The sequence below is a fragment of the Ictidomys tridecemlineatus genome, unplaced genomic scaffold, assembly GCF_052094955.1.
Source record: "Ictidomys tridecemlineatus isolate mIctTri1 unplaced genomic scaffold, mIctTri1.hap1 Scaffold_231, whole genome shotgun sequence".
Lineage (NCBI taxonomy): Eukaryota > Metazoa > Chordata > Mammalia > Rodentia > Sciuridae > Ictidomys > Ictidomys tridecemlineatus.
Genome location: NW_027521991.1, coordinates 249,897 through 275,853, shown reverse-complemented (window position 1 = coordinate 275,853; position 25,957 = coordinate 249,897). Strand labels below are relative to the sequence as shown.

Sequence of the window (25,957 nt, the reverse complement as noted above, 5' to 3'; positions counted from 1 at the left end):
ATATTTATGCCACAGTTAGCTTGTTAATTTATAATTTCATCCTGGATCTCTTTTCCTCCCAAATGATTTTTTTTTGTACCAGAAATTGAATCCTGGGGCACTGAGCCACTGATCCACATCCCCAGTCCCCAGGCCCTTTTTGTAGCACCACTGAGCCCAGCCCTACCTAGTGATTTTTGGATTTGCATACATTAAGGTTTGCTCTTTCTTTCTTTTTTTTTTTTGATATTAGGGATTGAACCTAGAGGCACTTTAAAACTGAGCCATATCCCCAGCCATTTTTATTTTATCTCTTTTATTTTGAAGTGAGAGTAGGATTTCACTAATTTGCTGAGGATCTCTCTAAATTAGCCAGGTGGCCTGGAACTTGTGATCCCCCTGCCTTTCAACTGCATAGTGCCATGAGTGTGAAACTGCAGTATCATACAGACTACATTCATTGCCATAAAACATTGCCTGTAGGCAGCCTATTCATCCATCCTCTGAATGCTTGGCAATCCATAGTTTTTATTATCTTCGCAATAGTTTTGTCTTTTCTGAGAGGTTTCAAATTGTCTTTCTAGACAGGCATCTTTCACTTAGCAATATACATTTAGGATTGATACATGTATTTAATTTTTGTTTCCTTGTCACTTTAAAGATTTCTACTTTTTTTCTATTTATCTCAAATGAGATTTAGCATCTTGAGTATGTGTCTAGGTGATAATTTGGATGCTTTTCCTGACCAGATTTTACTCAACTTCCTGAACATGTAGGGTAATATTTTGTGATGAAAATATTTTGGGATATTTTCTCACTATTATCTTTTTCAATAATTGTATGTACTTCCTCTATATCTTTTTGGACTCCAATTATATGTACGTTGTGGTGTTTAATATTATCCTATGTGTCTCTGAGGCTTTCCATTTTTTTCAATATTTCTATTATTTGAACTATAATTTTCTCTTATTCTTAATTTGATTTCCTACTATTTCTTCTCTATTAAATATGCCCTCGAGTTCATCTGATATATTTTTCAATTTAATTACTGCATTTTTTAGATCTAATTTTTCCATTGTTGTCTTTTTTTGTAGTTTTCATTTCTCTCTCACAATTTTTCATTTATTCATTATTTGAATATATCTCTTAGATTACCTTAACATGTTCCTTGTAACATATCTGTATCATGTGCACAGAAATATTTGCTCTAGCTAATATGTGGTCCCCCTTAGAATCATTTTCTATTGCTTTCTTATTTCCAAAGCAGATAAAACATTTTCCTGCATCTCTAAATTCTCAAAAATTTTTGGTTTTGAACTATGTATTACAGAGAGCACATTGTTACAACTTTGCATTCTGTCTTAAAAAAGTACTTTTCTTATCTATGAAAATTTTTCATTTATTTTCTTGTTTGTTTATTATTTCCTTAGTTTTTCTATATAATTAGTAGTCAACCAATGATTTGAAGTTAAATATTTTACACTTTTGTTGCTTGAATTTTGTGGAAGTTGAAGAATACATGTAGATGTATAGGGGATTCATGTTTCCTAGTGCATTCAATATTGCCAGACTCTTTTCCCCTGCATACATGTAATTTAGAAGTCAGATAGAAATGTGTGAAGAGTATATGGCCAGAGCTCTTCTACAGATCTCCTCTCTCCATGTCCGTGATTTAAGTTTCTTACTGTTCTACTACCTGACCCAAACTGAGTCCACCACCTCTTGCTAGCAAATATTTTGAGTTTTTATTGCTCAAGCTGAGAGAGAGACATTCATCAGACAAGAAAGTTATAAATCTGCTATTCCTGTTTAGAATAATAATGACACAATGTGTAGTAAAGACATAATGTTTATGTCAGTAAATTACTTATCTTTCTAAAAACATTTTATGTATGTACACACACATTTTGCTTAACAACGTGGATACACTCTGAGACGTGTTGTTAAGTGAACTTGTCCACACATGGACATGATACTCTGCACTTTCCAAAACCTAAATGGTGTGGCCTACTACATGCCTAAGCTAATTAGTCTGTATGGCATGGCCTACTGTTCCTAGGGCCATGATGAACAAAACAACATGAGATTGTATAAAGCACAAGAGAAAGTGATGCCATCAAGAGATGCAATACACATGGAATGTATAAGGCACCACCATCAGAGCTTGCAGAATGTCTTACAGTATACATTTTTTAAAATGTGTCTATTAGTGCATAATATTTACCATAATAGTGTTTTGACCTACTCATATATGCATGGAACGTGATTTGCTCCACTTCAGTCCCCAGTGCTTCCTCTCCTTCCCTCCTTCTTCCCCCTATTCCCCTTTCTCTACACTACTAGTATTTCTTCTATTTATTTATTGTTTCTTTAATTAAAAACGTGGAATACTTTACAAATTTGCATGTCATCCTTGTGCAGGGCCCATGTAATCTTCTCTGTATCATTTCAATTTTAGTATATGTGCTGCCAAAGTGAGGATGATGGTCGACATTTTAATGTAAGCAGAAGAGGTACTCTCTAAAATAATGACAACATGCATAGTAAATACATTAGCCAGTAGCATAGTTATTTGTTGTCATTATCAAGTGTTTTTTATTATGCTTTATGTATTGTGCTCTTGTATGACTGACAGCACAGTAGGTCTGTTACCTTGAGCACTACCACAACATGAGCAATATTTTGTGCTGTGACCTTGTGATGGCTACAGAGTCACTAGGTGACAGAAATTTTACAGTTCCATGATGATCTTATGGCCCTACCTGGATCATGATTGACCCAGACATTGCAATGTGGCACATGATCATAATAGCAGTGTGAACATGTTAATTTCAATCTGCAAATTTTTCTGCATCTTTCTTTTTCTGTAAGAAATATTTTACACACACAAAGACAATTCTAAATTTCTTTGTGTATTTATTTTATCCAATAAATATAAATTAAATTTATGTATTTGATACTTACATATTTAATATTTTTAAAATATTTTGTTATCAAGAAAAATGCCACAACTAGCAACTCACCCCCAATTTTAGCAGCAGTTTTTGAATCAAAAGTTCATAAGAAGTTTGGCTATTGGTTCTAAGAAGCTCTAGAAGTAATTAGTTCTCCATCCATTCCAAGTCAGGCAGGCCTTCAGTTTTAGTGTCTGGCTTCTTTTACTTTTAATTATGTTTTTGAGTTTCTTTTATATTCTTATGCAAGCATGTATTATCACTTCTTTTCTTCTTAGGGCTGAGTGACATCACATCACATGGAAGTACCAGTTTTGTTTATTGCTTCATCAGCTGATCGGTGTTGATAGTCACTATTGCTAATCTTATGAGCAATACCATTGATTTCTGTATCTTGATGTATTGACATTACCAAACCATACTTTCAAAATGAAAGCTATTAGCAATGTTACAGGAGTTTTTGTGGAGCAAGCACATTGTTTTTCTTTTGCCCACAATTTATTAGTTTACCCAATAAATGGTCAAGAAACAGAACTGGAAAGAAACAAAAACTAATTACCAATTAAGAAAGTGTATCATTATAGACTCTGATAAATACCTGAGAAGAAATACTTGCTCCTCCACCTTCAAATCCATTTCTGGGAATAGGGCATTTGATGACTCATTTTCTACCCATTATAGGTAATAGGCGGCTTCTCTGGGGTGTTTTAAGGTTGTGTCAGCTTAAATGAGTTCTGTTGTTTTTGACAATGGTGAAAATGTATCTTGTTGTGAGAGTAAACCAAACATCTCTTGGAATAAGAAAACCAAAGAACATTGCATTCGATATTATTTTCCTTGATTTCTATGATTTTTCTCACTGGCTGTAAACTAAAGAAAAACATTGCTTTTCTCTCTGAAGAACTTTGCTACTTTGCATCAAAGACAATCAGAACTTCATTAAACAATTCAGAATTGTGTACAAAACAACAATGATTTTCTACTGTGATTTTGGCAGCAGTTTTGTGTTGAAATATTTCATCTTTATTTTGATTCAGAGCTTTTGTGCTTTTTGGTTTTGTTCCTTCAAATATGCAGTTTAGGTACAAATGTTTGCAGATGTTCCAAACTTGATTTATTAAAATAGTTTCAGTACAAATCCCCTATGCAATTAAATGCCTATTCATGTGTTCTTTTCAGAATGAAATGTTGTTAACAAATAGCTCTAATATAATAGCATAACAGTTAAGGGAAAACTTGGGTGCAAGTGGCTAATAGGTATGAGCTGGTTTGACTTTTTTTAAAAAGTAGCATAGTTTTGTTTACTCTGATTAAAAAAGCACTCTGTGCACACTGTGGAAAATTTAGAAAGGACAGAATAGTACAAAGACTACATGTGGCATTTAATCCCAAACTCAGAAATGAGCATTCTCCTTTGCTATTTGTCGTTTCCAGCATTCTCCTTATTCTTATCTTGAGATTTAGGAATTCAGGGATTTTATTTGGATTCATCTCAATAACCATCTCTTTTATGAATTTTGCCAGAAGAGAATATATGTCACACTGCTTTAGGCTTGATTGTCTTCCTTGAAGCGCTTCTTCCTATCCCACTAGGAAAAGAGTCCCACGTGCTTGCTACAGCTGAGCCAGCATGCCCACATCCAGCCTTCTCCTGCTCTGGTTAACCCTCCCTCTCCAACCTCATCACCACTGAATTCTCATCAATCCTTGTTTTAGATGTGAGGACTCAAGGAATTACTGCTCTCTTTTTAGTTTAGAAAATGTATTTGTACTTTTACTTTAGTTATTGCTTGTTTACTTTTTTCCTCTCCTCCTGAAATTTGTGATGTGTATTATTTTCATGTGTGAAGCCTATTTTAGATTGCACATATAGTAAGTCAGAGTGAGCAGTATGTTTCTTGCTGTGTGCTGTTTATTTAACTCAGCATGAAGGTTCTCCACGTTGTCATAAATGGTAGCTTCTTGTTAAAGGCTGGTGATGTTACATTGTGTATATATACTAATCTTTCTTTATCTAATCATCTGTGATGGACACTTGGGTTATTTCCCTTCTTGACCTATTAGGGCTGATGCTTCAATGAACATAGGGGTGCAGATTATCCCTGTGAGGCACTAATCTCATGTATGTAGAGTACACATATAGAAGACAGACAGCTGGATTATATGGTAGTTATAGTTTTCTTTTTATTTTTGAGGAACCTGTGTATCATTCTCCATTAATAGCTTTACCAGTGCACACTTCCACCAACAGGGTACCATGGCTTTCCTTTCCTGTACCTTCGCCAATACATGCTACTTTTTGTCTTTGGCAGTAGCTAATCCAAGGGTTGTGAGCTGATAGTCATTTTGGTTTTGACTTGCATTTTCCTCAAATGCAAAATACTAGCCTCATTGAGTTCTTTTTCATTCATCTTTTGGCCATTTGTATGTCTTTATTGGAAAAAAAATAGTTCCTCAGGTTTTTGTCCATTTTGTAATTATTTTATTTATTTGTTCATTTACTTATGTTATATTGAGTTGTGTGAGTTTGCTATGTGTTTTGGATATTAACCCTTTATCAGATGTATGATTTGTAAATATTTTCTTCTAATCATATGTTGCCTTTTCATTTTCTAGATTGTTTTCTCTGCTGTGCATAAAAGTTGTAGTCTTGTTTATTTTAGCTTCAAACTTTTGGTGTCATACCCAACAAGTTTTGCAGAGACCTATTCCATGAAAATGATCCGCTGTATTTTCTTCTAGGAGTTTTATTAAATTTTACTTGTTAGTGTTAATCTAGTTTTACTTGATTTTTAGGTGTGATCGAAGTGTCCAATTTCATTCTTTTCCATATGGGTATTCAGTTTTCCAAGAATCATGCATCAAAGAGTCTGTCCTTTTTCCATTGTGTATTATTGGTGTCCTTATGAAATCTTCATTGGCCATGCAGGCCTGGATTCATTTCTGAACTCTGCACTCTGTCTCATTGGCCTGTAGGTCTGAATCATGATGCTTCAGTTACTATGGTTTTGTAATGTAATTTGAAATTGAGAAATGTTTTTCTTCATTTCTTTTTCTCTTGATGGGGATTGTGTTAAATGTGTACATTGCTTTGAGTATTATAGATATTTTAACAATATTGACTTCTCATTCATGAATAAGAATATATTTTCATTAATGTGTCTCTCATTTATTTTCTTTCATAAATATTTCATAGTTTTCAGTGTGTGGATCTTTCACTTCCTCAAATATTCATAATTTTCTGTGTTTAGTCATATAGCATTATTCTTTAGCTTATAAGTATTTTATCATTGTTAATGCTATCATAAGTGGGTTGGTTTTCTTGATTACCCTGTTAGATAAATCACTGTTAATGTATAGAAACAACTGATTTCTATGATGGGGTTTTTAGCATGCAACTATATCAAATCTGTTAATTAACTCTAATTTTTTTGTTAAATATTTAGGGTTTCCTATGTATAAGGATGTGTCATCTGCAAATAGATAATTTTCCTTCCTCAGTCTCTGTTTGCATGCTTTCTATTTCTTTTTCTTATCAGATTCCTCTTTCTGGTACTTCTGCTACTATGTTGAACAGAAGTGTTGGGCACCCTTGCCTTGTACCAGGTCTTAGAGAAAATAACTTTCATTTTTTCCCATTGACTATGATGTTAATTGTGAGTTTTTTATAAATGTTCTTTATTGTGTGAAGAAATTTTCTGTTTAAATTCCTATTTTGAGTTTTTACCATGAGTGGATGCTTAGCTTTGCAAAATGCTTTTTCTGCATCTATTGAGATGATCAGGTAGTTTTGATCTCCCATTCTGTTAATGTGATATGTCACATAGTTTGATTTGCATATGTTAAACTACCCTTGCATAATAGAGATAAATCTCACTTGATCCTGATGCATAACCTTTTAGATTAGTTCCTGAATTTGGTTTGTCAGCATTTATTTAGGGTTTTCTGCAGGTGTGTTTATTCAGGGACTGGTTCTCTTTCCTCATTCCCCACACCCCCAGCTTTGGTACTGGGGCAATTCTGGCCTCTTAAAATGAGTTTGGAAATATTTCCCCCGTGGAGAGATCTTTTCTCATTTTGTTTTTATTCCTGCAAAATTTACAGCATGACAGTGCTTTAGCTTGCCTACTGCTTGTCTCTCTTTTTTTCTTTTTTTCTGGTCTGAGCTAGAAAGACTGCACTGCAAGTGAATACGCTTAGCATTTAAATGAACACAAACAATTAGCTTTGCTAATGACAATTATGCTGAAAGTGCACTTCCATTATTTTCTCATCTGTTTAATGGCAATTTTCAAAATCTAAATATGTTTAAGGGGCATTTACATAGCACGTTTGATTAATTTTAATAGCAGTTATCATAAGTAAAACAAATTTGTGAATCTGAGCTAAATGCCCTTCCAGGAGCTTTTCAGGAGCTCTTTACTCACAAGATTACACAGATTTTATGCTAGTTGAGAGTCAGTCTTTTATCATTTTGATGTAGTGTCCATATATGTTAGTACTGGTCATTTCTGTGTCCTCTCCAAACTCCTCTATTTTTTACTGATTTGACCTTTAACTTTGCAGCAATAGCCTGTGTTCATTAATCAGTCAATGAACTGATACCTTACACCATAGCTTTGCATGTTAGTAATTCCAGTGCATAATCTCTTTGATTAATCCAGTCAACTGGTGTGGCAAGCCTGTGACAATGTGCCAGGCACTGAAGTAGGTCCCAGAGATGACATGACCCCTTGCCTTTGCAGTTCTTCAGCTCTGTTAACAGACATGAATAATGTACAAAAGGTAGCCTCATCTGGTCCCAGTGAAAACATAGGACTTGAGTGCACACTTAGAGCCACTTATTCCAGACCTGGGGAATAAGAAGAATTGACCTAGAAACTGCTATGCCACTGGTATGTGGAAGAAAATTAGGCAGAGGGGTCCTAAGGAGATGGCAGTGAGTAAGAATAGGAGTTTGGAATGACAAATGGGCAGAGTGCAAAAGACACAAGCTAGTGAGACATTTGGTGACTGAGAAAGCAAAAGAGGGTGGTGGCCTAATCTAAGTTCCTTTAGTGGGGTGAAAACTGGATGGAATCAAGAGTTATTCAGATATCAGAATACTATACAATTTTGCAATTGATTTAATTGGGAGGAATGAAGAAAGGCATTTGTCTGAACTGTTCAATCATAAAGACCAAGTGAAAAAGGCTTTAATTCACTGATTCTTACCCAGCCTCAAATTTGTTAAATAAGAAGATAAGCAAAATTTACATTTAGTACATAGTACTGGTAGTGCTGATAGTCTCAAAAGCTTGGAAACACTGGGATAAAGGACAATGTTCCTATTGTTCACTTAAGTGACTGAGTAGATCAAATACATTGACTCTGATAAGGACACCAGAAGAGAGGATGGGAGTGGAGAATGTGGAATGGAGAAAACGGTGAAACTGATTTTTGAAACATTGGGGGTCAGCACCTGTTTAGATTTGGAGAGGTGGTTTGCAAGCACCCAGACAGGGAGGATTGATGCTCATGGACACCATCTAATTACAGGTGCAGCCTCGAGAAGCAAGCGGGTAGTGGACTGTGTGTCTAAGAAGGATGATGTTAACAAAAGTCTGAGCAGGAGAGGAGAAGAGGCCTACAGCCATTCAGGTGCCTATGGAAAGAACTTCCTGCAAAGAAGTCTCAGCAAGAGCAGACAGATATTCCTGAAAAAAGTGAGTGACCAGTATGCTATCCATGGTGACAACTCTCCAGAAAATTGAATGAAACATTGAATAGACATTAAATCTTTGCATTTAGCAATAAGATGTTTATGGATAGTGAGCTACATGTGGTAACACATGCCTGTAACCCCAGCTACTTGACAGACTGAGGCAGTAGGCTCCATTGCAAATTCAAGGCCAACTTTGCAACTTGAGGAGACTGTGTCTCCAAATAAAATAAAAATGGATGGGGATGTCACTCAATGTAGAACACCCCTGGATTTGATCCCTATAGCATGGAAAAAAATTTCAGAAGTTTACTTGTGGCAATAATTCAGTTGAGTTTTGGGTAATACAGTCAATTTTAAATGGCTTAAAAGGCTTTATTTTTTTATAAAGTGTATCATAAAAGAGTTGTTTATATTAAATATATAAATATATTTATATTATAAAAGATAATATAACTCAAAAGCAAATCTTTATTGTGTATATTTCAATGGGATCCATGTCTCACCTGTATTTGTATTGAAGTTTTATGACTTGTTCCAGTAATATTAGGGATTCTTGGGTTATTCTTGTTTAACTAGTTGAATAAACAATATCTTAAGATAATAGAATTTTACCCAGCATGTAAGTTCAATTTCCATTGGATGTTTTGGTGTCCAAGGACTGGTTACTCTCTTCCCCACTAAGTTGCCTCCCAGCCATTAATCACTGCTGATCTTTGATAAATGGGGTTTGCAATCTTTCCTCTTGTAAGAATCCCTCTAAATTAAAATCACCCACAGAAAGCCAATAAGGCTAGTGAATCCCTAAATAAACTGCTTCACTCTCAGTCTCTCTGAAGAGTTAAAATTGTCGGACTAACTTCTGTAAGGCATTTCCTAACAATTTTAGTGTCTGGGCAAGCAAATTCAAATGATCCCAGGTTTGTCTGCAGTTCCAATATTATTATGTTGGAAATAAAACAGGAGTTGTTTCTATAGTGCACTACCTTTATATTCATAGATTAATGTTGCCCTAGAGTCAACCAAAATTGAAATAAAAATGAAACTATTGAAAAAACAACTTTTTATCTGATTTTTTAACAGCTTTAATGTTTTACCTGATTTGTGGAGTAATTATTAATTAAATAAGTACTATAAATATTTTTAAATGCCCAACAGTGTATATGTATAGTAAAATATTCTATTGTCTTTTGTTTGCTTGTTTGTTTGATTTTCAGTCTAGTCTTCAAATCCTTGGTCCTGTTCTCAAGAGCAAATTATTATTGCCATATTCTCTCCATAGCATACATAAAGTTAAGTTTGTGTGCATCATGAGTCTTAACACAAACAGGAATAAATTTTCATGTGCTTCAATTTCAAGGAGATTAGACTTCATTTAATATCTTCACATTTTTAAAGGTGCTACAGCCTATGAGTTTATTGTTATTGAATAAATTCTAACATCATAGAAAGATACTAACATACTTGGTCTATGTTAATGACAGCATGATCATGACAATTACTATTTAGCCATGACATATTATATGTCCAACCCACTGCATTTAATGCTTAATTTGATCTTTACATCTTCTCTACATGGTAAAGATCATTTGCATTTTTCTATGACAAAACCATGAGATAATTTCCTCAAACTTAATTACCAGTAGCAAACCCTCAAGTCTTTGACTCAAATACATGTTGGTTTCAGGTAATAGAAAATATCTCCCAAAAGAATCTGGGATTAAGGGACTCTATCCAGCAAGAACTACAAGGTATTATGAGTAGGACAGATCATAGCCAAAATCACTTCACATACAGTCAAAAAAATGGACAGACAGTAATTTTAAAATCAAAATAAAGGGGAGTAAATAATGTAAAACATATGATCAATGACCAGACTGAACATACCATCAGAATGGCAAGGGCCTCAATCTAGTGAGAGTGGGTACATTCCAATCTGAGTCCACAACTTTGGACCTAGCACTTACTTTCTTTAGGCCTCCTTTCTTCATCAGTTCTTTTATTCATTTTTTTTTTTTTTTGGTATGGAAGGTTAAACCCTGTGGTACTTAAACACTGAGCCACATCCCCAGCCCTTATTTTTTTTAATTTTTTTTTCCTTTTTTTGCATTTCAAATATTTATTCGAATTTGTTATACATGATGGCAGAATGCAATTCATTTCACATTACACATATAGAGCACAATTTTTCCAGTCACTGATTATACACAAAGTATTTTCACACCATTCGTGTCTTATACATGTACTTAGGTTAATGATGTCTAACTCATTCCACCATCGTACCCCTTGTTCCCTCCTTTTGCCTCCTTCCCCTTTGCCCTATCTAAAGTTCCTGCACTCTTCCTTTGCCCCCCAGCCCCATTATGAGTCAGCATCCTCATATCAAAGAAAACATTTGGCCCCTTACTTCACTTAGCATTGTATTCTCCAACATCATCCATTTACCTGCAAATGCCATGATTTTATTCTCTTTTAATGCTGAGTAATGTTCCATTGTCTTCACATTTCTTTACCTCATTATTCTTAGTGTTTTATGTGTATTAAGAATTTTAATAAAAAAACAAGTACATGTATAATGGCATAAATTGACGAACATACTTTATTTACAGAGATATGAAAAATTGTGCTTCATATGTGAAATAAGGATTGTAATGCATTCCACTGTTGTAAGCCAGGAATATTCAATAACTCATGTCATTCTTCTACTGGAGAATATTTAAACTATCTTCAGGATTTTGTAATTGTAAACCATAACCCAATAAACATACATGCAAAAAAAAGTTTTCATAAACACAGGTGAGTGAATCTATATCTCTAGGAGACATTTTTGAGCAAAAGTTATTTTTAATACTTGAGAAAGCCAACAAAAGTTTTTCTACATTTATATATATTTTATATAACCATTGCAGATTCTACTGAAACAAAATCACAGTGGTGAATGTGAAACTAGAAATGTAGGGATGCTTGGAACAATTCTGATTTTTATGTTTTAATCCTTCTAACTCTGTCAGTGAGCATAGCCACTGGTCTACACAAACTCTGACACAGGCCAAGCCCTATGCTAAGCATCTGTGGAGTCAAAGGCTGACATGGTACATCAGTTAATCTAAACCTCACAGTATCCTAGGATGTAAGCAGTATTATTATCTCCATTGAATAGATAATAAGACTGAGTCTTTAGAGAATCAAATTCCAAAGTTTGGCAGCTTTGTGACTTAGAAACTCTTTACTTTTATATTAAAATTAATGATGGCCTAGGATGCTAGTAAATACAAGATTTGAAGTTATACAGGAATCACATCAGCTGTTTTATATAACCCATTGAAAGCTAAAAATCATGTTTTTTTAACCAGCTAATCTAGAACAAGAGATGGGGATTCACCTTGGGATATCATTAATTAATGACTTAATTAATTAATTAGTACCCAATTAATTAATATCATTAATTGGACAACCTTGAGACCTGGTCATTATGACCTTATCACTGCATGGTTGCCTAGAGCCACGAGGCTACGTTTTCATTCTCCCTGTTTGATGCTATTGTACAGAACTTATTTCACTGGGTCTCATAACTTTGCATAAGTGATATCCTCCTTTAAATTTATTATTTATTCTTTCTTTTCTTCATCCATTCATCCCTCTTATTCACTTATCATTCAATTATCCATCCAATATTTATTAAACAGGAGAGATTCAGGACCATAAGAAAATTATAAACTGAATATTTGTAAGAGAAATGAGCTTTCTGATTAGTTTTCCACTAAGCGATTGGGGAATATGTAATTACAGAATGTTATAAATGGTAGGGTAGATATCAAAGTGTGGCTTGTGCCTGGATCTGTGCATAGACATGCCGTGGGTGCTTGCTGAAGGCACGCTGTAGTTGAGCAATGGGAGTTTTATTTTCCTCAGCTTCAGTTAATTGAAAAGCATGTCTGTTAACAGCAAATGTCCAGTACATGGTGGACCTTATTTATAGCACTGAAAAGTTTCCCATGCTGTACTCCTGCTTCTGCGCCCAGGACATTTCGGACATTATTTCTCGCTTTCACCCTTGATCTCCCCATGGGCTTTGTCCTGCCCCCACCCCCAGCCCAGGGGCCTTCCTGTCTAGGAACTTGAATTTTGCTTTTTGCTCATTCTAAAAAGCCCATGTCCCTTGATTCCATGTGGTTTCTTTATTCACTCTTTCAGGTCTCTGTTCTTTTGCATTGTTCTGTTTGGGGCCAGGGATTGAACCCAGTGCCTCCTATATGCTAAGCAGCTCTATCACTAAAGGACGTCCCAGCACCCACATTATTTTTTGAGACAGGTTATTACCATGTTGCCCAGGCTGACCTTGAACTTCTAGACTCAAATCATTGTCCTGCCTCAGCCTCCCGAATAGCAGGAACTACAGGTGTGCATGACCTCCCCAGACCAGGTCTCTATTCTTCTTTGTGTTATCCAAGGAGCTTTTCACACCATGTCATGTAAAGGAGGAGGTGGGTGCCCTGCATGTCTCACCAGCTGGCATCATTTCTCACTCTATCTTCCCACTTGGTTTTTTATTTGTTTTCTCATGTAAGTCTCACTGTTAATAATCAAGTTCCTAAAGTGAGGCACCTTTGTTGTTCTTAGACTTTGTGAGGACACTATCTCGAGCTGTGCGTTCAGTGGGTACTTCAATCAATATTTGATGGTTGAGTGAATTGCTTAATTATTTTGACCACACACAATGAATGAGTCCTATTCTAGACCCTGACATTCCTAGTAATTGAGAAGAAAAACTGAAGGAAAAGTTTGGAACATGGCGTGCTTAGCTTTACAGACCCCCCCAAGGTTTTCATCCCCTGGTTGTTCACTTAAACATGGAACTTCTGTATCTCCAGGAAGGGGCTTCATAGAATTAGACCTTAACACATGAGGACTAGTCTCCTGAATTACCCTGTTAAGTCCAGTGTAACCTTGAGTCATTAAAGGCATTGAATCCTTAAAAGCAGAAAAATTTCTCAGGCTGGAGTCGGAGATACGAGAGGAGAGTAGAAGGGATAAGACAAAGAGATCCAGAGTAAGAGAATGGCACCCATTTTGGAGGGGGTTGAAGATGGAGAAAGGGGGGTCTCAAGTGGGGGGATGGCACAGCTGAGAACTGCCTCTGCCCCCAGCCAGCAAGGCCAAGGTAGCTCAGGTGACCAGGCATGGATCCTGCCAACAGCCTGAGTGGGTGCAGACCTGAACCCTCCCCCACGACCTCCAGAACTCTTCACTTGGGGCTGAAGCATCATCAGCAGAGATCCAGCAAAACTCACTGGACTTCTGAACAAAAGAACTTGAAGATAATAAACAGGGATTGTTCTAAAGTGTGGATTTTTGTAGGAAGTTGTTTTAGCAGCACAGAAAATTATTATGTGTATTGAAATTATACTCTTTGTTCTCAGATAAACACCATGGTAGTAAGCAATCTGTACATAAAGTAAAGGGAGAAAAATCATAATGATCTAGGCAGAATATGTTTCCAGCTTCTTAATATTTTGCTTTTTATTCAGCAACTGGAGACTGATAATAGAAATCATTGAGGTGAACTGTGTTTTACTAATATAATTATGATTCTGTACTGCTGATCCGAGGAGGAGTATGTATTTTACTTGTCAGTGCCTAAAAAGGGGGTTTCTTTTACTTGACAATGAACTTGGGGCATTACTTGTGCCGTCTACAGGTAGTGCAAGGGAACAACCCACCATGTCAAACTTCTCCCAGAGCTTCAATGGCAAATCCCAGCATTTTATTTAAAATAAATAAATGGAAATACGCTCACATGCTACTCTGAAAAATCACTTCCATTTTAGTAGTTAAAGGCCAGTACAATTAATCAATTATCTGCAGGATTTTTAGCAAATCACTTACCCGCTGTTCTTTGAAGATTCTCCTTCTGCCTGCAGGGATTGATCTAAGAGGGCACAACAGGTGCAAAAAGCCTTTCATGAAAGTTTGCCCATTAAGCCCGTGTTTGGATAATAGTTACAATCAGTCTTCTGTTAAATTTCTATTTCCTTTTGTTGCACTATTTTTTAAATATACCTTCCTAGAAATTCCTTATTCTTTTGAAAATTATTGGGGTAAATCTTCCTCTTGAGGGCCATCCTTGAACTCCTCCAGTTTTCCCTCTCATCACTCCTCCTTCCCTTTCTTCTCCATTTCTCTATCACTTGTGTCCAAACTACGTCTTTCCCAGGAATCTTCCCCTAGAATGGTCCTCCCTGAAATGCACAATGGCCTGTCTCAATCAGAGGAGCTGGGCTATATCCTGAAGTTCACCATGTACTAATCTTTGCCCTGGAAAACACTTCTACAACCCCAAGCCAGAACCAAGAATGAAAACAGAAAAGTGGTTCAGAGAAGGCTATTCAAGGCAGAATTACTGTTGATAAAAAATGAGTGGAGATATACATATGTTCATTAATGGGTAACTTGTTAGATAATTTACAGTGTATCCACAAAATGGAATGTTTTGGGGAAAAAAAAAAGAGAAAGATCTCTTTTAGACTATCTAAGATAACCAAATAGTTAATGACGAAAAATTCTCTTTAGGAATGTTTTGGTTAATCAATGAAAAAGAATGATGGAATTAGAATACCATTATTTTACAACACCTGAGAAATTAATGGATTTAGGCAAGAATCAGTAAGAAGCAGCCAGATGTGTTCTTCTAAATGTGACTTAATCTTGCACACACACACACACACACACACACACACACACACACGAGAGAAAAAAACACACCATGTATACACACAATTGAATTTGAATCTAATCAAGCCTGGAGATTTAAATGTCAATTTTCAGAAAATCCTTGGAACTTTCAGACCTGTGGAACCCCACCAGAAGGACACAATCAGCTAAATTCAAATAATTTAAAATCAAACAAGATACTTCTAAATATCCATGGATCAAATAGGACTCATAGGAGAAAAAAAATTACATAGAACTGAGTAGAAATAAAAATACAATATGTCAAAATATGTGGGCTGCAACTAATGCATCTCTGAGAGGGAAACTTGTGGAACTAAAGTGCCATCATTGGAAGAGAAAAATAAAGCTCCAATTAACGTTCTAAATATCTAGTTTAAAAAAAAAAACTTGAAAAAGAAGATAAAAATAAACCAGAAGCCAGAAAAAGGAAAGAGATAATAAAGAGCAGGTATTAAAATTTTTAAAAAAGAAGATAACAAATATAATTAATCAAATTCTGATTCTTTAATACAAACTACCCTGGGGAAAAATAAATCATTGCTAAATCTCTAGTATAACTAACAAAAATAAAAAGTAAAGATAGCAATCTCCTGTATCCCGGATGTAAAGGGTAGCTGCAGAGCTCACAGCCATTGGGAAGGCAGGTATGCTGCCGCAACAGGCGGACTTCACAGCTTAGATGAAATGGAGCCTTTCCTTACATGACAGAGACCATGACAACTCATCCAACAGGAAATAGATCACTTAAATTGTCCTATAATTATTAAGGACATTTAATTCATAATTTTAAAACTCAAGTAAAAGAAATTTTCAAGCCATTGTAGTATCAGTGGGGAATTCAACCTAACATTTTAAATAGATTTAACACAAATTATACACAATCTCCTTCAGAAAATGGAAAAGGCAGAGATATTTCTGATTCCTTTTGAAAGAATGATCAAGGCTTGCCATTGGAGAAAATGCCTGTTTATTGAGGAATATCTCTGCATGTTATAGAGCCAGGGGTGGTTTGACAGTTGGCATGGGGTGCTTTTTGATTGGTGGGTAAGGATCAGGTGAGCCAGCAGGGCTAGTCAGTTTGATGGGTAAGGATCAGGTGAGCCAGCAGGGCTAGTCTGATTGGTGGGTAAGAATCATGTGGCAGGATTATGTGAGCCAGCAGGGCTCACCATTGGACAGTTCTTCTTGGGGGAAGTTAGTCTTTGGAGCTGAGATGACTTCCAAAACCTTTTATGAGTCTACTCTTCTCACTGGGGCCTCACATGGCCATTCCTTTGTGTGCATGAGAGAAGGAGAGAGGGAGATAAGGAGAGAGAGAAAGAGAGGGGGAGAGGGAAAGAGTGAGGGGAGAGAGGAGGAGAGAGAGAGAAAGCACATCAGGTAGGAGAATGAGCTCACTAGAGCAGATTCTCTTTGTCTCTTCTCACAAGGGCAATAATGCAGTCTATTCTCAGGCCTCACCTTCCAAATATAACCACATTAATCTTTAACATATGACTTTTGGGTCAAATAAACATTTAATTCAAAACAGCACTACATAAATAATATTTTTTTAAAAATATCCTCAAAATTTAGCACTGAAACTTCAATTAGAAACCAAGCAAAAAATATGAGCAGAATAGTTGTTGCTTATACAAACAGGCATGTGAAAAGATGTTCAATGTAATTAGCCTTTAAAGAAATAAAAATTAAATCCACAATGAGATATCATTACAAACTATGATTAAAATGTTAAAATAAACATGAAATTTACAAACAAGAACTCCCTACGTGCCCTGCTGCTACTCAGTGTCCCTCTCTTGGAAGTTTGCACATGAGGTACAGAGCCTGGCTCTCTAGGGGGCGCTCTGGAGCTGGGCTCTGTGTGGCTTTGCATTGGGAGGCTCATTTGTCTATGGTCAAATGAAACATCTGTCTGCAGATTGAAGCAAAGGCAAGAGCTAATCATTTCCCTTGGGCTGAGGAAGGGGAGGGTGGGGCAGTGCTGTTACCTTGGCTCCTGCCACCATTCTGCTTCATGGATCCAGTATCTGGTTCACCCAGTAGCACTTGGAGTACTTGTGATGAATCTCCCTTCCCTTGGCGTGACTGCTTTTGTTTCTCTCACAGGGTCTTCCTGACTCAGAGGGTCCATTTAACGACCTCTTGGATCTTCATCTTCCTTTCTTGCTTCTACTGCTTTATTCTGGATCCTTCTCTTCAGGATACTGAACATCAGAGCACTGGAGATCAACACCTTGGAGCTGGCAAACTTGCTTCAAGTACAGCTTGACGGTTTTGTGAGATGGTGAAATGACTAAAGTTACCTATTTTCCAATGAAAATACACTCCAATTCCACCGGGTAATGTCACTCCTAAACCCAGGAATGGAACAAATGTAAAGTTTTAAAATAAATTTGAGACACTATACCCAGTGCCTACATCCATTGCTTGTCTGTGAGGATGTGGACATATTTTGATCACATTGAACAGTTGAAAATTTTAAATATTATAAAATGGCAATTAAAATTAAATCACTAAAAATCCTGTGTTGATCAACTAAACTTATGGTAAAACCAAAGCCTATATTCTTGTTTATTACATACTCTACTATACTAAACCAGTACATTGGCACTGTTCTTTGTTTTATTTATCTAACTAGACCTGGTAGCTTAGATGGGAGAAAAAAATAGCCGTTAAACCAATTTATTGGTGTTTCATGTCTTTGATATCTAGGTTTGATCTCAATTTCTTACTTTTCCTCTCATGATTTGTACTGAGGCAATAATTTCTAAATATATTTTCTGAAGAACTTTAAAGCTTTCATAAAAGTAGAATAATTTTTTAAAGTATTTTCCATTCAGGTAATACCATAATTATGATGAGATTTGGAATATTCTCTTCTCATGGAAATGAAAATTTTGATGGATAGAAATAGTTTACATAAAGAATTAAATGCAACAGCTTTTTAAAGGTCTATTTGGCAATTTATTTATTTACTTAGCATTTCATTTGTTAGACTGGAAGTAGTCAAATAAACTATCTCAAAATAACAGTTGAATTTCTTCACTTAATATGTTGTTAAATGCACATGGAAGCAAGTTGAATGCAAAGCTGTCTGCACCCAAACACTTTAATTGTTGAGAAATGAGCCTCCACAATATCTCCAGTAAATTAATACATCTGTAGACTTTGGGACATGATGGTGTGGCTTAGTTTAATTTCACTTCAAAAGTCCATTAGAAGTAAAATAGCTGATCTTTTTGAGTGTTTTTATGAATATGACATAAACAAATAAGGAAAGTCTAAGCTAAAAGTCTAAATTTTAAATGGTGTGTGGAGATTTTTAGACAGAAGCAGGATAAGTCTTAGTTTACTTTGGTTTGCTCTGTGGATCTGTTATGTCATCTGAATGTAAGAGATTTCTCAGTAATAACAAGCAATAAATTCAATAACCACCAGGTACTTTTCTCACACATTGAGGCTGTAACCTTATAAAACAAAGGAAATTTAATTATTAGCCTTTGAAAATGAAAACCAACACTCAAATGTTATGTACAATTTTAATTTGTGTTTATTCTAAAGAAAATCACATTAGTAGAAACCACTTCCTGAGCAGGAAAGAGAAAGCTTAAATAATTTCAGCACAGCTAAAGCACCCAAAGATATGGATTCTAGAGGAAAATAACAAAAATATAAATCTGGAATTTCAACAGGCTAGCTTTCAGAGCCCTCCTGGGAGAAGATGAAGGCAAACGCGTCACTTCCTGATTAGTTAGAGCTGAACATCCAATTTATATATTACATGGCTCAGGCTTGGGGCGTGAAGCTCTAAATTGCTTTGGATGAAACCCCAGTTGTCAGTCTTTTTATACAGCAAAATCAGTTTGCTATAGAAATCAAAGACATGTACTATGTACCAGACCCTGTTCTAGGCTGAGTGGATATTGCAACAAAGAAAGAAAGGGTGGGTATCTGTAGCTGGAAGGGCAAGATGGACATTAAATAAGACAAAGGAGTGGCATAGATAACATGTCAGAACAAGAGGGCAATTGCCAAAGAGAAAAAGAATCAGGAAATGTGGACTGGCAATTTTGTAGTGAAGAAAGGTCCAAATTTAAATAGAATGGCCAGGGCAGAGTTCAATGAGATGTTTTTTGACTAAAGACCTGGAGAATGACAGGGAGGAAACGAAGAAGGGAACTCCGTGGACCTGAGGCAGAGCATGCTAGAGTGGCCCAGAAGAAAGAGGGGACCAGTGATGCGGCTCAGCACCTAGTGAACCTGGTGAGGAAAGTAAGAGGTGAGGTTATGAGGAGTAGCGTGGGCTTCCTGATATGGGAAGGTGCTGGAAGATAAGTGAAGGGCTGACTTGATGGGATTGAAATGGCCACCGTCTGTTGTGCTGGAAGTATACTGGGGTGTCTAGGTGGACAGTTGTAGAAGCTTCGAGAACAGCCCTGCCATTTTCAGGCAAATTACCCGCCACCAACACACACACGCTTTAGTTTCTTCATCTTCGAATTGAAGATGATCATACCTCTCCCTCAGGGTTGTGAAAGCAAAATAAATTGTTATCTATGAAATACACAGACTAGTGCCTGGTACCTACTGCACTGTCACCTTTTGCCAACATTGCTGTCATTACTGTAACAATGTAGCAACAGATGAAGGCTGTTTTCCCTAGACTGGTTGGTAAAGGGAGCTCTGAGTTTATCTTCTGAAGGTAAAGCCAACAGGATTGGCTGCTCAGCTGGAGGGGAGGTGAGCACAGGAGAAAGATGGTGATGTCAACATCTGAGCAGTGGGGAGTACACAGGTCGAGGGCCCTCTAGATGAGTAGCTCTGGGGGCAAGAGACTGTATCAGGATCTCAGTGTCAGTCCAATTCTTGAGATGCCTTTTATTTCATCCAAACAGGGACCCTACTTGAGTGAGCACCTGTATATAGAAATTTGTCCATATAGAAGGCCTCAGCTCAGTTGATTGAAAGTACATATAAGATTATGATTCCCTTATTTTCCTACTTAGCATTAGTTTTATATAGATTTTCTGCTATGTTCCAATGACCAGCATTTTTACATCAAAATAATCTATTTGATATGAAATAATCACATTTAGCACACAATTACAAAACAATCGAGAATTATCACTTCCAAATCCAAGACACAATGAAGAGGGCTGATGTCACTTGCAGCTGCTATCAGAATCCTAGTTACTTTCAGGATTTTGTATGCTATTAATATAATAACATCATTTGCATTTACTGTTAGCATGCAATTATGAGCACATATTGACAGTTTACCAGCTTGATACTTGAACTCACTTTGCAATACTGGAAATATTTCTTCTTTTCTAAAGTCATTAGAATGGGAGTTAATGGTAGCTTTTACACATATCCTTTTGTGGGAGACAATTCTAGAATTGTTGATGTGCTTTTAGTGGTAAATAAGGAAAGCCACTTGTCTCTATCTATAGCTAGAAGTAGAGAAAAATGTATAAACAGTGCAGATGTATAGAGAGTCTCTTGTGTCTCATGTGCTGTGCTATGCATTTTAAATGCATCCCCATTTTCACATACAGGTAAAGAAACCCAGGTACAAAAGGGTTTAGAATTTTGCCTCTGGTGACATTCTACAGAATGGAGCTGGGGTTTGAGACCCAGACACCTAACTCAAGCCCACACTCTTTACCCTACAGTAGACTGTTCCGAGCTCCAGTTCGCCTGCTTTTCCTATCCCAGACCCTTAGGGTTTTATCCTTGGTGTGTGCTCTAACTTAACCTAGGTTTCTACTTTCTTTCTCTACCTGACTATCCTACTTCCCAATTGTCATTTCCAGAAGGGATAAAGAGTGTACAGAGAAGCTGAGAAAACAAACTAGTAAAGTTTTTCTAGTTGAGATATACTTAGATGGTTCAACTTGGAGCCATTGCTGTCTAAAGGCAGAGTGCAGGGGATGGGGTGGGGCACAGGATAAATGTAATAGACAGAATGAGGTCTGTGGATTAGTTCTGGATTTTAATTTCCTGGTCACTCTATTCAGTAAGGAGTATTCTTTCTAGTGGCCAGAAGAAAAGAATTGCACAAAGCTCCCTAATTCCTTCTTATAAATACTTTGTTTCATGGATGTCACTACCTATTACCTCTCACAAAAACCAAATACCTAAAGACCAGAATTGGAGATGAGAACTGAAAATGTGAAAAGTGCTGACACAGGCTAAATCTATTTGGAAAAAAAAAAGATTAAGAAACTCCTTTCCCTTTGGATTAAGTGCAGGTTATGTATTTTTATCTGGGAATAAGTCCTATTACTGACATTCAGAGGCCGAGCTTCAGCAGCTTTTAAATATCTTCAGGAGTGAGGAAGACTATTTCTCAGCATTGCTTGGCATTATTTATTAAATGATTTGCCTTAGCTCCTTTCAGAGAAAGAGAAACAAAAGATTTGCAATTCCTTTGGCTGCCCTTCTTGATAAAACTCACTCCGCCAGACAGAAGCACACATTGTGTTCATCCACAGCAAAGAGCAATTTTTTTTTGTCTTGAATGTCATCATGACCACTGGGATCTGAATTAAATTAATGTTAAAAACAAATTCTGACATTCAGAGTTAATGGTTTCTTAGAAATATATCTGCAAGGGGCCACTGCTATTAGATCATATGCATTATTGTGTGTATAGTTATAGATGATAAACTAGTACTATTTTTGATTACAGAATCATAGAATCATTATGGTTATTTTTTTAAGATGAGATTCTCCGATGCTATTACATAAAATTTCACAAATGTAGTTGTGTACCATGATGAGAATATTACTTCAGAGAAAAACATTTTTTTGGGTTGCTGGTATCTAAACCCCCTTCCCATTTTGGGGAACTTCTTCATTAGGAGGGGTTTGATGGGAGGAAAGACCCAGCAACCCTCAACCTCACTTCATACCTGAGAAGCACCAAAGGATCATGTATATTTTCTCCCCCTCACAGATGTGCAGCTGTGGGCATATAAATTATGCTCAAGCAAATGGAGTTTCTTTTTGACATATTGAATTTGAGCAATAATGCAAATATGACAGAATATATGGACTACTTTAGGATCAGAAACCTTAGGGGTTATGTCTAAGGTGAGTCCAGTGGCACAGCCTCTGTGGGACCAGTAGCCATAGCTGATGAGGATGAGCATGCTTGACCTTGGCCAGAGACACAGATGCTTCCTGTTTTCTGCTCTTTATCAAGGCCTATTCTCAAGGCCCCTCTCACTTCAGTGACCCAGTCAAAGGCCAATCAATATATACTGTATACATAGGTAGTCAAGAAACGGTTTCTCCAACCCATAACTCAGAAACTTGCCTGGTAAAAAAAAGCATTTGTAGATATTTACTTTAAAATTCATTTTTGATTCTCAAAATGGTTCATACTAAAAATGCAGAGAAGAAAAAAAATATAACTGAAGAAGCCCATTACAGTCTGGACTCTCTATAAACCACTTCTTCTTAAGGTGCTAAGCTTTATGGTCTCTTTTCCTCATTCTAGTTTTTATTGGCGTCATGCAGGTAAATTTCTTTTTCTAATTATTTATCTGTAAGAAGGTGAGCTCTTTTACTGAAGTATAATTAACAAACAAGAGACCATTTCTATTGCTCTTGAGTTTACCCACTGACAACTCTAAGAGGGTTGATTTTAAATGTTTTTTTTTTCTGAAAGACATATTTGAGAATAAGACTTGTGTAATCATATCCAAGCAACAAATTGTCCAAGTACCACCTACTGCTTTTATGAAGAAAAGGGACACGGGGCTTACTGCAAAACAGGTCCTGCAAGCCTACTGCTCAACGACACAACAGACCTTCAAAACCTGGAGAAATCCTTTATGTGTGTAGATGTTTTTTCAACCCAGTGTCCAGTAGATATTGACTTTATATGTTAACTGGGGGCTGATTTTTTTTTCCATTTCTACTACAAACCAGCAGAATGTTAACAAAAGTAATCTCCCATTACATGTGTTTATAACCCAAGTGTTTAATCTCCTGATGTGAAGTATCTTACCAGGCAAAACCAGCTCCAGAGTCTGCTCATGCCCTTTTATAGGATCAATTCAAAGCAGGTAGTCTGTTGACTGATTGAAACCTGAGTTCAAATCCATGAGTTTTTTTTTTTGTTTTTTTTTTTGTGTGTGTGTATGTGTGTGTGGTCTCATTAGCCACCATGGTAGCTGGGGCTCATTCTCATAGTGGAAGCAAGGTTCCAAAAGGAAGCAGAAGTACAGGACCTTGAATACTGGGCTTAGAGCTAGAATTTGGTCATTTTTCCCACATTCTTTTGGTAAATCAAGTCAAAAGGTAAATCAAGTCAAAAGGTCCTGCCAAGTTCAAAAGCGAGGTAAATAGCTCTCTTTTGGGGAGAGCTACACAGTTCACCACTGAGAACTGGAGGCCTCTTATGCAACATTCTACCATAAATTATTATAAGACAAGTGCTGCTTTACAAGCTTTATTCTTATTTTAATGTACAATACACAGAGTCACTATATTATTAGTGTATCTATTTGATGATAAATAACATGGAAGAAAAGGGAATGGTGTCCCAACATGGAAAAAATACAGTATCTTATCAGAGGTCAGCAAGGGGGCTTCTCTTCCCCTTCCTCCTCCTCCTCCTTCTTCTATACTTTGTACTTTTAAATCAGAGGAAGACAACAGAGGAGAAAATAATGCAACTTTTATGATGACAAGTTTCTTAAATATTAAATGTTTATTAGAAATTATGCAATGTATCTCTATGTTAAATATATCTAGTTGATGAAAATTAATAAAAAATCCTGTCTAGTAGCTGTGGTAAAAGCTATGGCTGGAGTGGTCTATGTGCATTTATTTCTGAGTTATAAGCATTTTGGTATAAGTTTGGAGTAGGCTGGCATTGACACCGTCTGTCTACTGGAAAAGGAGGCTCTATTTCTCTGAAATAGATCTCAGCCTTGGCTACCATACAATTCAGTCCATACCACATCAACTAAGCCAAGCTGAATGACTAAGGGGGCTGACTCCAAACAGTTCTTGATAGAATTTTTAATATTTTTCTTAGATTTAGGCACATACTACCTTTCTAGTAATTCTACCCATTAGTCATTTCTGTGATTAACCTACCTAGTAGAACCTTCCCTAACATTTCCTATTTACTTACATTGGTTTATCTTTATTGTTGTGCTTCCAGTCACTTCATTTTGGAATTTTTGGTTTGGCTTGCTTTGTATATCACTATTTTTCCCACCAGCATATTCACATTGAACCCTGAAGTTAAGGACTTGGTTTTGTCCACTGTTATTATCTGCCAGACATAGGACACTGTTGAGCACATGGGCAATTAGTAAACTTTGCTGGATATATGTGTGTCCCCCTTACTAGACAATAAACTCTATCACTACTTAGCATGGGAAGTCCAGAAATCTGAGAATACTGCTTTTTTTTTGTACCAGGGGTTGAACCCAGGGGTGCTTAATCACTGAGCCACATCCCCAGCCCTTTTTATGTTTTATTTTAAGGAAGGGTCTCACTAAGTTGCTTAGGGCCTCCCTCGCTAAGTTGCTAAATCATTTGAACTTGTAATCATCCTTTCCTCAGCCTCCCAAGCATCAGGAATTACAGGCATGCATCACCTGCCTGCCTTTTATATGTTTATCAAAATTCCTGAAAGAATGTTTAAAAATGGAAGCTGTGTAAAAAATAAGGTGGAAGGCACAGAGATATTACTGAGATATGGGCAAAATTAACATTGTTTGGATCATTATTCAAAGTTACGAATCCCCTACTGGTGCTTTAATCCAGGTTATATTTCTCCATGACTTTAAAGATATGAAAACGACATCTAAGTCAACCAATGTGTGATTGAAGGTAATAAGATATACAAAGAAGGAATAGGTCAATTTAAAAGAGTCATAAAGAACAATCATATTTTTAAAATAGGACAGTCACAAGGGAAAATTACAGATATCCATCCCAGGGAGAGAGTTAGAATTATCCTTCTGTCTGAAGAGAGCTGTCTCACTGAGAAAGTCTACCACCAGTGGACAGAACCAGTCCTCCCATCTAATGCTACAAAACCAGACCTTTTTCTTTATTTGGATTTGGGCACAGCATGTCAATAGAGAAAGGATGTATTGCTTATCTGATGCCAGTATCTTATTTCACTTTTGTTTCTCATTTGAATTCAGAAGTTTTCTGCCATTCTAGAAAAGCCTGTTAATCTCTGAGCCTTGTTGCTATGATTCAGGATCAACAAGTCGCGTCAGCTGCAGGACAATGACAGGAGCATGTGTCTGAGTTTGGAAAGTGGAAAGACTCAGGATTGGGTTGAATCCATCTTTTTGAGAGCCAGGGGCCTTCCAAGGCCTGGAGGCACCAGCCCTGTTGCTGGTGTGCAATGCTTTGAGTATCTCTTGCATTCAAATCAGAAATCATTCATGTGTGTTCCCAAAGTAGACCACTGAGACATTTTCATCAAGCAGTGTGACTATATTATTGTCCCCCAAATCAAATACATGAAAAAAAAGTAATTGAAAGAGTATACTCCTTGCTCTCAGGATCACCTCCCAATTTATTTTCCCAAATTATCTAAAAC

At 36.5% G+C, this 25,957-nt stretch overlaps 1 long non-coding RNA gene and 1 other non-coding gene across 3 annotated transcripts in view; one reads left to right on the top strand and one right to left on the bottom strand.

The window, feature by feature from the left end:
- LOC144373095 (uncharacterized) overlaps positions 1–25,957 on the top strand; it is a 58,937-nt gene that overhangs the window by 16,124 nt on the left and 16,856 nt on the right. The window contains exons 2-3 of one of the 2 annotated variants that reach the window (XR_013432879.1): positions 8,472–8,638; positions 17,476–17,773. This is a non-coding gene — a long non-coding RNA (uncharacterized LOC144373095). Of the gene's footprint in view, positions 1–8,471; positions 8,639–17,475; positions 17,774–25,957 lie in introns of those variants that run through there. The other variant, XR_013432880.1, reaches the window with a different exon arrangement.
- LOC120888173 (U6 spliceosomal RNA) lies at positions 2,356–2,461 on the bottom strand. Its single transcript, XR_005731679.1, has one exon. It is a non-coding gene; the product is annotated as a U6 spliceosomal RNA (small nuclear RNA).